General features: G+C 44.7%; 1 protein-coding gene across 10 annotated transcripts in view; it reads right to left on the bottom strand.

Moving 5' to 3' along the window:
• Nucleotides 1-16,235, bottom strand: part of TEAD1 (TEA domain transcription factor 1) — a 253,414-nt gene that overhangs the window by 83,188 nt on the left and 153,991 nt on the right. The window lies entirely within an intron of this gene.

Here is a 16,235-nt window from a genome sequence, read left to right as displayed (position 1 = left end):
TTGCCTCAATCCACCACCTGCACAGAGGGTAACACTCAGCATCGGACAGAGAAAAAAAAACAACACATATTCTAAGAGACATCTCAACTCTTCCACAAGTAGAACAGGTAAGAAGGAACTGGGTAAAATGCAGATGAACCAGCGGAGCATATTCTGGATAACCACAGTGTTTTTAAAAGACAAGGAACACACACACACAGTCAACACGGATTCACCTGCAAGCTCATGTAACACACACGTTTGGGTTTTTTTTGTTTTGTTTTGTTTTTTTTAAAGAAAAGGCAAAGCCCAAACTACTTATCCTTGCACGACTCTAGCCCTGAAGGCTGCTTTGCAAAGATATCTCCGAGTGAAATTATCCAGCAAACCCTTGTGTGGATAGAAGGTTCCACAAGTCAACAACCGCTTAAGCAGTTTAAACCAACAAGCAAGATGCCCTCTATTTAAATGCTATGAGCGAATCTATTTTAAGCCTTGAAAAATCCTCTGGGCAGGTGTTTAAGCTGTGTACAGACTGAGCCTGTGGAGACTCCGGGGGTGGGGGAGGGTGGGCTCCACTCTCCATGCAGGCAACATTTTGTTCAGACAGTCTTCCTGCAGCAGGTCATGTGACAAAGGCCAAATAAACAGCATCTGGGGATTTTCAATTACAGACCTTCGCCCAGCATGCCTGCACTGTAATCTCTACCAGATGAGGCTCAGGCCTCCCTATTTTCAATAATTCACACACTGTGTACACATAACATGACAATAAGGGCATTCATGGAGCGGCCTGATTCGCAGATCAAAGCTAGCAAAGGGCCAGCTGTAAGCATGCTCTGCTGTGGGATGATTCGTGCTTTTCACAGGCTTGGAAAGACGCGCCGCAGGACCTGGCAAGCCGGCCTCTTTCCAGTGTGGTGTGCTGAGCAAACTCCGGGCGGGAACCGGGCACAGTCTCCTTGGGACGGCCAAACAGGCGACCAGTTCCGTGCGCATTTGCAAGGACTGGGCAGCTTCAAACTCCAGTCTACTGGACAAGCCGCCCCTCGCTGGGGCTCGCCGGGGCCAGTGCAAGCGCCAGGCGAAAGCTCCACGGCTCCCGGGAGAGGGCAGCAGCTCTGGAAAACAAACCCGTCCTAAGAAGACAGTGAGGTTCCTGCACTTAATAAGCCCTCGGCCAGGTGCCTGAGTTTCCAAACCACTTAGTGTCCCACACAGACGAACGAGGAGGGCACAAACGACGTGGAGGTGTATTTTTCATGGCTGTCGGGAGAGCTCCAGGCCTGGGAAATGAAAGCGGACACTCTGCTGTTATTCCCGAAATCACTACATGTTAACTCAATTAACTCGGGTGGGTGCAGACGACCGCGTGTAGGCACTGTGGGCGTGCGAGCATGCGTGTGAGTGCTTGAAAAGCATTGGGAATTCTCAAGTCCACAACATTCGGAATGCCTAGCGCCCTGCACAGGAGAGCTGCGACTGGAGGAAATGAGGACGCTGCTTCCTCACAGAAAGATTTCATACCCATCAATCAGGGCAGGAACCCAGAGAAAGCTGTAATGGTGACTTCCTCAGCGGCAAACACACGCTGCTCACCAGCTGTGGGCTGTGCATCCTTACCCCCTTCTCGCGCTCATTCAGAATGGTTTCCTCTTAATCACAATAATCCCAAAAGTGCTAAAACATATCAATCGTTGGGTAAGCCCTGCCTACAAAGGGCCAGCCGGCTGGCTTTTATGGCCTTGTCCAACAGCAGCTGATACTTCATTCAGTGACAAATCCAATTTAGCAATGACAAGAGGTTTAGCATCCCTGAAAAAATATTGGGGTTGATCTGGCACTCTGAAGTCAGCAAATGCTGCACTGCCATATTGTTGCAGAGATCATTCTGCTGTCATATTTGGATGTCTACAACCGACTGTCTCGCACCTTCTCTACACTTGCCCTCCACGATCTAATGATAGTGGTGGTTGGTGGTGGCGGGGGCAACAATTTAATTCCTGGATAAAAAATACAGGCTACAATCACATTTGGAAATTGACTCCATGTGATTTTACCATCCCCACCCCAACACACACACACACACACACACACACACACACACACACACACGAATAATTGGCTCTACTCTTCAAATGGGAATTTCTAGCATGCTGAAGGAAAAAATCTGTAGAGTGAAATTGATTTTACTCCAATGTTTGGGATCTAAGTCAGCTTGGAAGGGCAGAAGGAGATAAACAACATGTAAACACTTTATCTTTGGATTGAAGTCTGTCATATTAAAAAGTACTGCAGGACTAATGTAAGGACCTTGTAATTAAATTCTTCACATTCATTTTTAAACATCAGAATGTTAAACCAAAGAAAAGCTTTGAGCCATGATGGAGGGAAGCATGTAAGATGCAGAAAGAAAAATTAGCTTCTGAATATTTAACACACTCAAAAAATATATAAATAGATTTACAGATAATTATACAAATTCAAGTTAAAAGAATTTCCAAAGAAAATAACGTGGATTATTTAGCTTTTAAAGGGACAGACAACCAACAAAATGCCATTTTTAAGCAACACCACAAGGTAATTTGCAAAATAAAATAAAAGGGAAATGATCTAATAGGAACATGGGCTGGTTATTCCTTTAATATTAGGCTTTGTAGTCAACAGTTGGTTATTCATTCCAGCTTTAACGATACCAAAAAGTGACCACAGAAACATCTGGTTAAAAAAAATAAAAAAATAAAAAAGTTTTCTGTGCCATGAGACATTCGCAATTGTGGCTGGCAAGATATCGACGATGGAATATTCCATACATGGAGTTCTTGTTTCATGTGGTTTTAAAACTTTATTCTTTTCTCTGGGATTTTTTTTTTTTAAGCATAAACTGAAAATTAAAACAAAAACAAACACCCCAAGCCTGCAGACTAGAGAAGACATTTAGCTTCTGTGAATAACTATCCATTAGATTAATATTTTGTCAATGTCGCTTGTCACAACAAAAGCAGCGGCATTTATAATTCACGCTAAGACTGGTTTAATTAAAATTCAAAAAACCACGACAAAGCTATATCGAATTTCATTTGCCACACTGTAATTACTTACTTTGTAGCTGACTATAAACAATATTTTATTACATCCACAAAAATGCACTTAAAAACTAACAGCAGAGACAATGGAAGAACTGAGGGAGCAAGTCCCGTCACTTCTACTTTGAACACGGAGTGACTTCCTAACTTCAATGGGACAGAAGAAAATGGGGACCCATTTTTCCCAACTGGAGGGGACCTATGGGTCTGCCTCCATTACCTTCCTTTAGAGCAGGGCTCAGGTTCCCCAAGAACACAGACTTGGCAGACCGAGATCCATGCACCTCTCCCCCAAGACCAAGAAAGAGTCTCTCTTGGCTCAGACTCAACAATGAGACAATAGAGGCTGTCAGGCATGATGAATGACTTAAAGGCTTAAAAACCACCATTTGCATCCTCCCAGATAAACAATTAGCTTTAAAAAAAAAAAAAATTGGAAGCAACTTCCAATACTGTTAATATATATGCCTGGTAGGGGAGAGCTAGTTTAGTGAAATTAGACTTACTTTAAGAACATTTGCCTGAGACATTTTCTGAAAGTGTTTTACTGAAGCGGGAAGAAAGAAACCTTTCATTTTGGATGAAAGACAAAGTTTAGAATTGTAAAAGTTAAGAAAGGCTTAGAAACATCTAACTCTCCTAAAACCGCTATCAAGGTTTTCAGTGTATTTGATTACTGATTTTTTCCATTCCCTCTTTCCTTATTTTAAATCCACATAATTCTTAAAGGAGGCATAATAAAAAAAAATTCACTTATTGAACAAGTCAGGCAGGCATAAACACGATCTAAGCATGAAAGGAAAAGGGAACGGCCTTCACACACGCTTGCCAGATAAAAATCAGTGTTCTAAAACTGCATACAGGCAATTTTCTGAAGCTTGTGAGGCTCCAGGAATGAATGCCTGAGAAATGACAGAGAAATATTCTAAAAGTCAACCTGCATTTTTCTAGAATGAATTTACAGGACAGGGCAAGAGTACCTCTGGGAGTTCACCAAGCCTCCATTAATAAATGAGGGACCAATGCAGTTTCTATGACAACTGGGACTCCAACTCTCCAGCCAGCTTAGCGCATAACCACCAAAGGTTTTTTCCTCAAATCTCAACTTCCCGTTTCGAGGTGCTGACAAAACCAAACACACTTTTAAGCCTGGGGAAATGGTGCAGGGGGTTTTAAAAAGGGTTCTCGTAATGCTGGCTTGGTCAGGGGTGGTGTGGCCAGCATCAGAGAACTCTGAAACTCTATCTTGCTACGGAGACGCTTGGAACACAATGTTAAAGGGAGTTAAGGGCCCCCTGAGAATGTTCTGTGAGTTAAATGTATTTGCTGTAATATTATAATGTGTTATGACAAGTTATATATCATTATAATAGGCTCCCATGATTAACATTAGTCTCACTGGTTCTTCTTTGCTCTATAGAAAAGATTTGAGGAATTCAGAATCAGCTTGCTCACCAGAATTCGGCACCCGGGGAAAACCAGCTACATTTCTTTAACATATGTAACCTGGAGGCTTATGCTTCATGAGGTCATGACACATTTTCAAATGAGAGCTTTCCAGATCCCTCCACAGAAATAGGAGAGTGTGGAAAAGTACAGCTTCTAAAACTCTGCCACTGACAAGTCACTGATTTTAGGCAAAGTTATTAACCTTTTTGAGCCTCAGTTTCCCCAAAGGTCTAGTACCCTGTAATGCTTTGATACCACAATGATGAGATCTAGCTACTTTTATATTCCTTCTGAACACAAGCAGTTAGAGAACATCAGAAAGCACTGCTGTCCTCAAGAAAGCACTGCTGTCCTCCAGTCCTCCACTTTCTGCTTCCCTCTGAATAATGAAAGAGGGGCGTCTCCAACATCCAAACCAAAGGAAGATGGCATACTTCCCAGTAAATGCACATAGACACAAGAAGGACAGCTCCTATGAGAGCAGAACAGGTCAGGGGTGGGTGGGGGTGGGGTGCTGGGATTAGACGATTCTTGGAAAAGCCCAAGAGAATTATAAACCAGCCCTTCCAAAAACAACGCAAAGCTCGCATTCCCCATAGAGTGAGTTTCCCTTAGGGAAAAATGACGGAAAAGAGTTCAGTACAGTCTGTATGTTAAGGTAGGGAACACACTTCTTAAGCAGCACCCATCCCCTTCTCAAGAGCTGTGCTAAGAGCAGAGAGATACTCTCTAAAGCCAATGGCTTCTGAGCACCCATTACAGGCCAAAGGTAGCCCTTCTCATCTCTCTACGTAATGGTGGATAAGAGATGCAGTCCGGGATGGGGCACAGGGGAGGGGGCACAGGGGAGGGGCCACCCGAGGTAGTGATATACATGTTTAAGCGTTTCCTTAATTCTGTCCCCCGTTTTTTTTTCCTTCCACATATGAAGAGTCTAGAAGATTGAAATCCCTCTCTGGCATCTTCCCATACCTGGCCTGGCCTTTAGCATGTTCTCATGCTAAAAGGTGTTAGCAGACAGTAACAAATTCCTGACAGCCACGGCTGCTAACTTGAGAAGAGAGAAAGTATTCCAGCAGTCCATTTCAATTTGCAGACAAGTCTGGCTCAGCAACAAAGCAGCTGAAGGACAGGGAGGGCAAATTTCCAGGACAACCCTCCCCTCCCCCGAAGCCATGAAGTTGCTACGGGGGTTGGGGGGGGGAGGAATCAACGGTCCACCCCACGCATTATCTAATTCCGTTCCTCTCACGAGGTCACACGCAGGCAGCCACCTATGACCTCCCTTAACATGAAGTCTCCAATGTGAACAGGGCCCCTCTCTGCTTGAGAGGCGACGTGGAGGGAGCTGGGCATGTCTGTGGACACAACACTCCCAAACTATTTGAAGAGCACACTGAGGGGAGTCCCAAGACATCATCTTAGCCTAGACCCAGGCATCAGGAGCCAGGAGATGGTAGTCATTCTGCTATGAAAATTAAAGTAAGTAAAAGTTGAGAAAGACTGTTACTCAGAAACCATCATCCCCATTATATGAATTTTGACTGACCGTCCTCTGCAATTTAATTACAGTCCTTTCAGTGTGAGTGAGCAACTGGGAGTATTTATTTAGCTTGGTTTATGAAGGGAGTAGCTAGAAGAACAGCAGAAGCCGAGCCAAGCTGGCCGCCCTGATTGCACCCTGTGGACAAAGGCAAAGTGCCATTACTTGTGCTCAAGGCGAGCGAGAGCTTTAAACATCCTACCTGGGCTCTGGAAGGGAAATGTAGCTCCGGAATGAAGATGAGACGGAGGGGGCTAATTGGAGGCAGGAAGGGAGGCAAGGGGAACAGAATTTGCGGAGAAGGATCTTGCTGAAGAAGCAAGAGAAGGGACTGGACCAAGGGCTGCTGCTACCAGTCTTCTTGACCGTACCCGGTACAGATGGAAGGACAGACTTCGACAGCAGTGGACCGTCTGGGCTTCAAGACGGTACTGCCTCTTGGAAACAAAGAATACAGGAAAAACAGGGCACTGGAGCAGGGGAGGCAACCAGTTTCACTGGGGCATTTGAATTTGAGGGCACTAAAGGACGTCTATGTGGAGGTATCCGACAAGCAGCCAGATATGCAAGGGTGGGGATTAAGAGATTCAGGCGGAGGTCCAACGGTCAGCTTGTTGCTGATAACTAACCCGGAGAGCTACCAATCACACCCAGAGTGCAAAAGGAAAATGGAGCTGGGGAGAGCAGAGGCTTGAACAGAGGAAAGGGAGCAGCAGAGGAGGCTGAGAAATAGAAAAAAGAAACAGACATGGTCAAGTCATATCACAGACATGGTCAAGTATAACATAGGTCAGATAAAGTTTCAAAAAGAGCTTCAAAAGTCCCCCATTTAAAATGCTGGAAGAAAGCCCAAGTAGGATGAGAGCTACAAAAGTGTATCATGGGACACATTAAAGTACATCTCTTAAATGCTACAATGAACAGGCCCACGGACAGAACTAGTTGTGGTTGCACGGGCTGCCCACTGTCAGTCTGATAGAGGCTGAGTCTTGTTTGAGACAAGGCTTCACCAGTGGGGTTCCGAGGATCAGAGGCCCCTTTGGAAGTCCCGTGACTCATACGGTTGCACATGCTGGACTCCGGTCACTGACCCAAGACATGGAGGGAACGAATGGAAACGAAATCCAGGAGCAGTTACCGAATGGTGTGTGGTCTGGGAAGGAGTGTGGACAAAGCAGGCCTATGTCCAGCAGCCCTCTGGGAGCGTAAGTAAGGGAGGTGAGGCAGCCAGGCCTACATCCCCAGACCTGAACGGAGACGGAGTGTGATGCCACTCTCTGCCGCCACCAGTCTGGCGAAGATCACAAGAGATGATGGTGAAGACATTCTGTGAGTGTCAGCTGGCTACTTGGAATCTACCCCAAAAAGCACTGCATATTTTATTAGTATTTGTAGAGCGTGTGCTACAAGTGCTTTAAATTAGTGGAAACTTTCATCAACACGTGTGTGTGTGTGTGTGCATGAGGGAGTTTGTGTGTTCATGTGCATGTGTGTCTGGAACTGTCAGCATACGACTGGCTAACCACCCTCAAGTCTAGTCACGGCTTCCACAGGTTCCACCAAAAGGGGCAGCAGGTTCCAAGTCAGCTAGAGATGTCGGCGAATTCGTACCAGTGAGTTTCCCAGGGGTGACGCAACCAACTCCCACAAGTCAGAAACCCCACAGTCACGCCTGGCTTCCTCTTCTGCCTCTCCATCCTTACACGATCCATACACAAACATTTCAACGGCGCACACACCTGTCCCCTCACACCCATCCACACCTCCAGCCTTCACCCTGCCTTTTCCGAGGCCTCTCCATTTCCTTAGGAAGTAGCCTCCCACCTGCTTCCTGATCTTCCATTTCCCCCACTCTCACCCTTCCTTTGAGGCTACCACCGGAGTGATCTTCCTGTAATCAAACTACGAAGTCTCCGCCAGCTGTCTTCAGTGCCTCCTTCCCATCCCTGGGCCTTGTATCCACGCAGTTCCTTGCACCTAGAACGCCAGCTCATAACCGCCCTCGACATCCACCATTTGTTTCCAAACCTCCTTCTGTAGCACTGTCCAGGGTACAGGGCGTCAGGGGCTTTTTCCCATCTCTCCTCCATCCCCAGCTCCCAGGGTATCGTTCAGCACAGGCAAGATGCTCAATTAACATTGCCTGAATGAATGGATCAGCAATACACACAGTGGGCATCATACTTCTTTCTGAAGCTTAGGACTTGAAAAAGGTTTTTTTTTTGGTCGTTGTTTTAATAAATAAGTTGGAAGGAAAACATTATTTTAGAAAAAGAATATATTATTTGGAATTTTCCAAATCTATGAAAAAGACTTGCTCGGAGGTCTTTCATGATTTCTTTGTGTGGTAATATGTTTTCTGTCAAGAGGAATTTATGAGCCTGTTTCTCCACTTGGAACCACACAGTTTCTGCTGAGAAACCCTTTCATGCCATGTGTGTGGTTTCTAGTCTACTCAAGTCTCTTAATTATGAAATATTATCACTAAAACCAACAACAACAACAACAAAAAACAATGAAAATATTTGTCACCCTATTGCCTGGACTCTCAGAAGAATGGTCTTAGAGACTTGAAGAAAATCAGAGATGTTTGGCTCCAGAAGACACCTGAGGAATAACTTCACCTAAGAATTTCAACCTTTTTTTGCAGGTGAGAAAATTAAAGCAAGGAGATGGACATGCCCATGGCCACACCACTCCTTGAGAGAAGCACGGAAGAACTGAGGCCTTCCGACTCTGAGGCAATATTCAATTGAGATCCCCTCGACAGCAAACATTTGTTTCTGTATTGACTTTTTACTTGAAGGTTAAATTTTCTCTTTCAAGGGCATCTCATCACTAGCATTTAGGAAATGCATCACGTAGGCCCTAAACATTGCTTCCGGCAGGATTTAAATCTGAAATTCTTCTTTATTAGAAAGAAAAACCTAATCCGAATATTTGTGGAATTACATCCCAGAGTCTATTCTGATCACTGTTACATAATCAAAAAGTCAAGGCTGCTCTCCCCTCAAAGCATCAGAGCCCTTGAACACCATGTGGCATCGTCCACATTTGACAGTATCCAAAGGCAATCCATTGTTCCATGTAGCCCTCCGCCGTGGCATGCTGCCACGCATTCCTCTCAAACATACCCCGTTTCACTAAAGGAGCCCCCATCACCATGGAACACTTCCATTATTTGGATTTGTAGGGATATGCTGCATGTCGGGAGGCAACAGTATTGCTTTCAAAATCCCACAGGTTCTGAAATTCCTCTGAAATGAAAGAATGAAATATTTTCTCAACCAGATGGATGATACAGCAGAGGTATAAAGGAGGTGAAATGACTCATGTTGAGCAAATCCACAATATGTTCTCAAACATCAAGGATGAGGAGGTGAAGCTGGCCGGTGAGTCCCTGCTTTACCCCGGGAGGAGTCATCTACAGCCAGGGTGTCCTTGGGCCCATCCCTCCCACCCCGCCCCTCACACCCAGCCCACCCTGCATGGGCACCTCCGATGTTCTTCTCCGCTGAGGGAGGCATTCTGGTCCTCCATCCATCATTTCAGCCTTCAGAAGCTGGAGTCTTCTCTCCAACTATGCTGCTTCTCTGAATCATTCATTCTCTGAACCATTTTCTACGAATCATTCCTTCATCCACAAAATGTCCACATCACTTCAATTTTGGCTACTGAGATATGCAGAGTACCAAGATCTGAGCTGTATCATGCAACCCTCTGCCCTAAAAATCTTCCCGTGTAACTTCTAATGGCATCTACATTTACCCTTGATGATTTTGAGCTTCCTTTACGTCTCCCTTCCAACTTTCTTCTTTCCAGAGAGAAGGGCAAATGTCTTCAGTCTGTCCTTACCCAAGGGCAATCCCAGGATCACTGTCATTGCCAGGAACTGTGCTTGTCTCTTCATGACCTCCTGCAAGAGCAGCTTAACACTGGGCCTGGCATTCCAGGGGCCAACAGAAAATGGCAGGATTAAATACTCATATAAAAACACCGGCACCGGATCTTATATAAAAAGGCAGACTGTTTAGAAAAAGGAGCCCCAGCCTAGGTGTAGGGAACGCCTCATTCAAATTTCAGTTTGAACTCATGTGAACTTCAGTTTTCTTCCAGGTAAAGAGAGTCTAAAACTCCCTGATAGGACTACCGTGAGGATCACTAAAGAACATTCTATAAGATCAGTGGGCACAGTATCTGACAGATCGCAGACACAATGTACCCACTGGCTGAGTCCAAAATTAGGTCTAAATAAATTTATTTCTCATTGCCATTATGATTTCTCATTCACATCATTTTCAGTGCAGTCTGAATGCAATTACTGCCCTCAGTCAAACAGAAACTAACCCATGTGCTTCCAGCATTCATTGTCGCCAGTTAGACCAGGGAAGGGCGAGCTTGCCTTCCCCCATATAGCACCCCCACCCCAACAGAGAGATGGTCACAGAAAGAAACAGAAGTGATCTGATAAAATGAGAAAAGGTTCTCCTCAGGGGTAGTCAAGTCAACGCAATGAGAAATACCCGTAACCCTCCCAGATCCCAAGAGAACATGTGGCTGTTGGGGGAATGCATGGATATTCTGATCCAACCCTTCTGGCCAACAGTTTGATAATATGTATGAAAAAAAAAGCCTTAAAATGACCTTTGCTCCTAAGGTAATTTAGGGACATAATCTGGAATCCCAGGGGAAGACATTTGCTAAGAGGTGTCTGTCACAGTTATCTTAGTGGGGGGAAATAAGAGAAACAAACTCAAGCAATTATTAAATTCTCTCCGGACAGAACATTAAATAGGCATAATAGGGAAGGTTTATGCCTTACCTGAAGAAAGCACAATAAAACACACATGGAGGATGACTGCAACTTTGTAAACCAAAAATAAACTCATATGAAGGAAATACACAGAATGCGAACAGTGGTAAGCTCTGGGTGCTAGTCGTCATGGATGGGTTTCTTCCCCTTCTTTATTTTCCTACTTTGTTTTTGGGGAATCCATCTCACCCCACCGTGTCCACCTGCTGAACACAATGCCTGCATGGGATAGCACCTGCTAGTGGTGGGGTGGTGGGGGCTGGGAGCGCAGACCGGAAACCCAACGAGAGCAGCACAGACTACGCGTAGGGAGAAGGTTACTTGGTCAATCCCACTGCGTAACCCGGACTCTCCATGGATAAAATCCCACTTTCACAACGCGCACAGCTCACAAGTCCAAGGACAAGGTACACTGAGTTCGATAGAGCTGATACAATTCAAGACTATAATTCGTGTGTACGTGCATTCAAAATCAAGACTGAAAAAAAGCTAAGTTATTTCTAAATCCAGTCACACTGAATTATCTGCCGCATTCTCTTTCCTGTCCTCTGGGCTTTCAAACAGGGAGCCTGAGACACTTCTCCCCTCCTTCTCTGCCTGGCCAACTGCCACTTCTACGTCAATTCCCATCTTAGACAGCCCTTGACAATGAACATGGTTTATAGACTAAACTGTGGGTCCCACCCACCCCCAAATTTGTAAGCTGAAGCCCTAACCCCCACCATGACTGGGTTTGGAGACAGGACCTCTAAAGAGGTAATCACAGTTAAATGAGGTCAGAAGGATAAGGCCCTGATCCAATATGATGGGTGTCCTTCTAAGAAGAGGAAGGGACCAAAGAGATTTGTGTGCACAGAGGTAAGGCCAAAGAAGGACAGTGAGAAGAGAGACCACAGGAGAAACCAAATGCGCTGACACTGTGATCTTAGACTTTCAGCCTCCAAAACTGTGAGAAAAATCAACTTATGAGAAAAGTCCGTTTTTGCTTTTGAGCCACCCAGTCTGTTGTCTTTTGTTACAGCGGCCTTAGCAAAAGAATGTAATGCCTATGTGGCCAAAGACACTCTCAACTTAATGAGGGCAATAGCCACATCTGTCCTGTCCACTACTGAGGGCTCAAGTCCTGACATGAGGGAAGGGCCCAATGAGAAACCAATACATCTGCAAAAATGACATAACAAATATGAAATGTGCGATGCCTGGGTGGCTCAGTGGGTTAAGCGTCTGCCTTCGGCTCAGGTCATGATCCCAAGGTCCCTGGATCAAGTCCCACATTGGGCTCCCTGCTCAGCGGACAGTCTGCTTCTCTCTCTCCCTTTGCCCCCAACCCTGCTTGTGCTCTCTCTCTCTCACTTGCTCACTCTTGCTCTCTCTCTCAAATAAATAAATAAAATATTTTTAAAAATACAGGTGGAATGTTTACAGAAATTAAGATTAACATCAAACACACAGCCTTAGAGTGTGATGGAAGGGAATGGCTTCTTTTCACAGTAAGGGCGACACAAGCAAAGGGAGGGACGAGAAAGTAACCAACCATGTCGGTCCCTTTTTGTTCTAAGCAGATTTTAAAATATGATTGCAGTGTCAACTTGTGGACATTATAAATAGTTAATTTCCAGATAATTATTGAGGGAGAGTAAGTTCATTAAGTTGTTTGCCTTTATGCACTAGGGTATATGTGAGTGTGACTGGTTTGAGAGAGAGTCACTATGGGACTCTAATTAACTTGGGCTTAGTTGCTGAACATAAAAAAAGCAAGCATTACAGCTGAGTTAGTTGTATTTAAGGAAACTGCATTTCATAATACAACACTTTTTTAAAAATATTTTATTTATTTGAGAGAGACAGAATGAGAGAGCATGAGGGGGGAGGGGGGGGGGGGGGGGGAAGCCCCCCCCCCCAACTGAGCAGGGAGCTCAAAGTGGGACTCAATCCCAGGACCCTGGGATCATGACCTGAGTGAGCCAAAGGTAGATGCTTAACCCACTGAGCCACCCAGGTGTGCAATATACTTTTCAAAGGTCATCTTTGCCAGAGGAAAAATAGACCTGCTTTTTCTTCTTGTGACAAATGGTGCCTTTACTCTCCACCATTCCCCTCACACTGTCTGCAAGATGGTGAAGATTTCTCAGAATGACCTTTTAGGCAGAGAAAAGAGTAGGGGAAGTACCCCGCCTAAGAATGGGTAGTTTTCCATGGCTTGAAATCAGAAACTGAAAGTTGGGATTAACTGCCCCTGAAAAGCCAGTGTGCAGAGTTACATTTCCAGCTGGTCCACAAAATCTTGTTGAGCTCATAAGCCCAAGACGAGTCCACAAAAATCTATCCAACCCATAACCGTGAGACTACAAACAGTGACCACCTGGTCCTTCCTTTCCAAGGCACTGAAAGGAAAAGGGGGCTTCATCCACTGTTCCTCTACCTAGGAGGAAGCAATGGGGTTGTTTTTTTTTTTTTTTCCTAGTTCTCCTCCCTAACCCCCCACTTTTACTTCTTTGCCATATCCTATTACCTCTTCCTCCCAGTGCCAAGCACTGTAGCCCTCAAGCCAGTAGGTTCAAAAATTAGGAAGTCACCTCTCTGCTCCAACATAAAATAGCATTCCTGCAATGCCGGGATCCCAGCTAGGGGTCACAAGGAATCAATCTCATGGACCTCATTTACACTATACTCAGCGCCCTTTCTTTGTCCTTGCAGGTACAGTGACATTTTAAAAGATTATTACGACTCTCAAATAAAACTCCAACTGCGCATTAAGGCATTCAGCCATCTATCCATCCATCCAACAACTAAAAACCTACTCTGTGCCTATGCTTTCATTTGGAAAGGTGTGGTGTTAGTCAAGTCCACAGATAAGTACCAGCCTTACTTTCCCAAAGACGAGGTCTCTGAGTTTGCCTCTTTGTAGAGGAAGTCTCATTGCTAAACCTGCAGGTAAGAGAAAATGCAAGACACAGAAGCCAAGGTTTGTTTGTATAAATTTTACCATCTAAAATCTCACTGCCAAGCACGTCTGTTCTCCTATGAAGAAGAAAATGTTTTGTTAAGTATGAAATGCTAGAGCTAGATTGGGAGCCCAACCCCAATTCAGTGGAGATAAAATTCTCTCTATATGCTGCTTTCTAGTGTAAGAAAACAAACAAAATTAGCTATTACATATATTCACTGCTGGCACATCCCCTCCTCCCTCCCTCTGCTACGCTCTGAGCTACATGATATGATGCTCTGAGTCCTACAGAAGTGACCTGTGATCTCACAGAGACAATGACCATCTGATGCAACTAGAGGCAAGGTTTTAAAAAAAAACAAAAAAAAAAAAAAACACAAAAACTCTATAGACACACCTCTATTTAACTCACCATCCTCTGAACTCTCAGAAGGAAAAATCAAAACATTTTTAATCAGTCACGGGTATCGTGTATTGAGTGCCTACTGTGTACCAGCCACTAGGCAACGCAGTTTTCCCCAGTATCACAGAGGTTCTATAGGACAGCTGCTCTCATCACTCCCAGTTCACAGACGAGGACGCGGAGCCTCTCACCAGCTAGAGAGCTCCCTCAGAGCATACCGCGAATCAACAGCAGAGCTGGGGTTTGAGCCCAGGTCTGCCGGAGTGCGCTGCCCTTAAAAGGAGGTTGCATTGGACGTGCGCAAGTCCAAAGCTTCCGTGGATATCTGTTCCAGCCACTGTCCAGCCTAAGTCACAGATGACCCAGATAGAATGAATCATCTAAGTAAATCAAATGCTAGAAAATTCTGCCTGTGAATTCCGCCTACCTCCTATCTCACCCTCTCCTCTCCGAATGGGAACACAGTGATTTCTTTCACACCTCCAAGGGTCCGTTTGACACCCAACTGTAATTACCCCCAACGCTGGCTGCCAGTCACTTGTTGACACTGGCTATAAGACATATTGGTTGACGTCCAATTTTATCCATGTCTTCTTTCCTCCATTCGAACTTCAAACTCTCATTCCTCAAGATGTAATACTGCAACTCAACTCCACACATGGTAAGTCTCTACATAATTGTATGTGTCAAGTACACAGATAATGGCCCCAGCTCAAGGGTCAGCTGCAACTCCGGCTGGGGAAACATGGCACCAAATGTGTAAGCCAAAGGAGGAAGGAGGAAGGACTCCTCTGGTGGGAGAAATTCTAAAATGCCTAAATCATCAGAGACCTCGGAAACGTGGAGTGATTCTGTGTAGCTCCAAGAACGAGGGAATCAACAGTGGTGACAGGCTGTGGCTGTTTTTATTTTGACCATGAAACACTCTACCCCGCAGGAAAAAGAGAACCAAAACTTTCTGGCAGCACAGCGCAGGAGCATTTTAAGTTTCAGGAAGATGAGACAACGTATGCTAACATTCTGGGGGCTTGACTGGCTCTCTATCCAAGAGGCACGACAAAGTCCCCCATCTTCAGATTTCATGTGCCCGGTCTATTAGGCTACGAATGATGAATGTCAAAAAGCACTGTTTATCTTTCTCCTTTCTCATTCTCTTAATTCAGATACAGCGCTTTCTTGCCCTGACATCTATTAGATACAAGCTGTACCCTGTATTCAAACATTTTAACCCCAGAAGGCAAGGGGAGAGGCAGACCTGCATTTCAGCAAAGCTTTACGGGTCGAAATGCAATGTTCATAATTAAGATGATCTGAATTCCCCCCAAACCCCCTCCACCAATTCATTGATAAAGTCTTGATTAAAAATACAGACATTTTGTCATCCTTACTACATTTACCTCATCTCAACACTCTCCTGACTGGGTGAAAGCTAATGCTGCTTCTTCTGTCTGGTCAATTATTGCATGGACACAAGGGACCAATTAATGCCATCCATAAAAGCCTGAATCATTCTGTCAATTAACGAGAACTAACTATGTCATCAGATATATTACTGGTGAGCAAGTCTATTTGGTTGCAATATGTCTTGAAGGAGAGCAGTATCAAATGAATCACAATTGACTTGGACAACTGCTAGCATAATTTCAGAAGATGAAAAGACAGATGTGGTAGTTATTAGTGGTCCCCTGAGGAATTACAGCCAAGCAATTGTAATGTGCTAAGACCGCACTAGCAGGTGCCTGCAGTACAAATCAGACAGAGGGTTAAATCAATATTTTCAATTTCTTAGGATCAATCTGGTGTTTGAACGAGATGGAAACTTGTTAGCGATTGGCAGGATGTGTAAATGAAAAGTCAAACTTCTTATTATTTGTTAAAGAGGAATGAGTGTACTGAAATCATGCCCTTGGCACAAGGTAATGCTTTCATGATCCAGTAGCTGGGGCATTCACTGAGAATCAAGTGGTTTTTAAATTTTAATAGAGTGCAAAAGGTTAGCTTTATAAAGGTTGGAC

This window comes from Lontra canadensis, unplaced genomic scaffold, assembly GCF_010015895.1.
Source record: "Lontra canadensis isolate GAN:19392208 unplaced genomic scaffold, GSC_riverotter_1.0 scaffold7, whole genome shotgun sequence".
Lineage (NCBI taxonomy): Eukaryota > Metazoa > Chordata > Mammalia > Carnivora > Mustelidae > Lontra > Lontra canadensis.
This window is presented reverse-complemented; position numbering and strand designations above follow the sequence as displayed.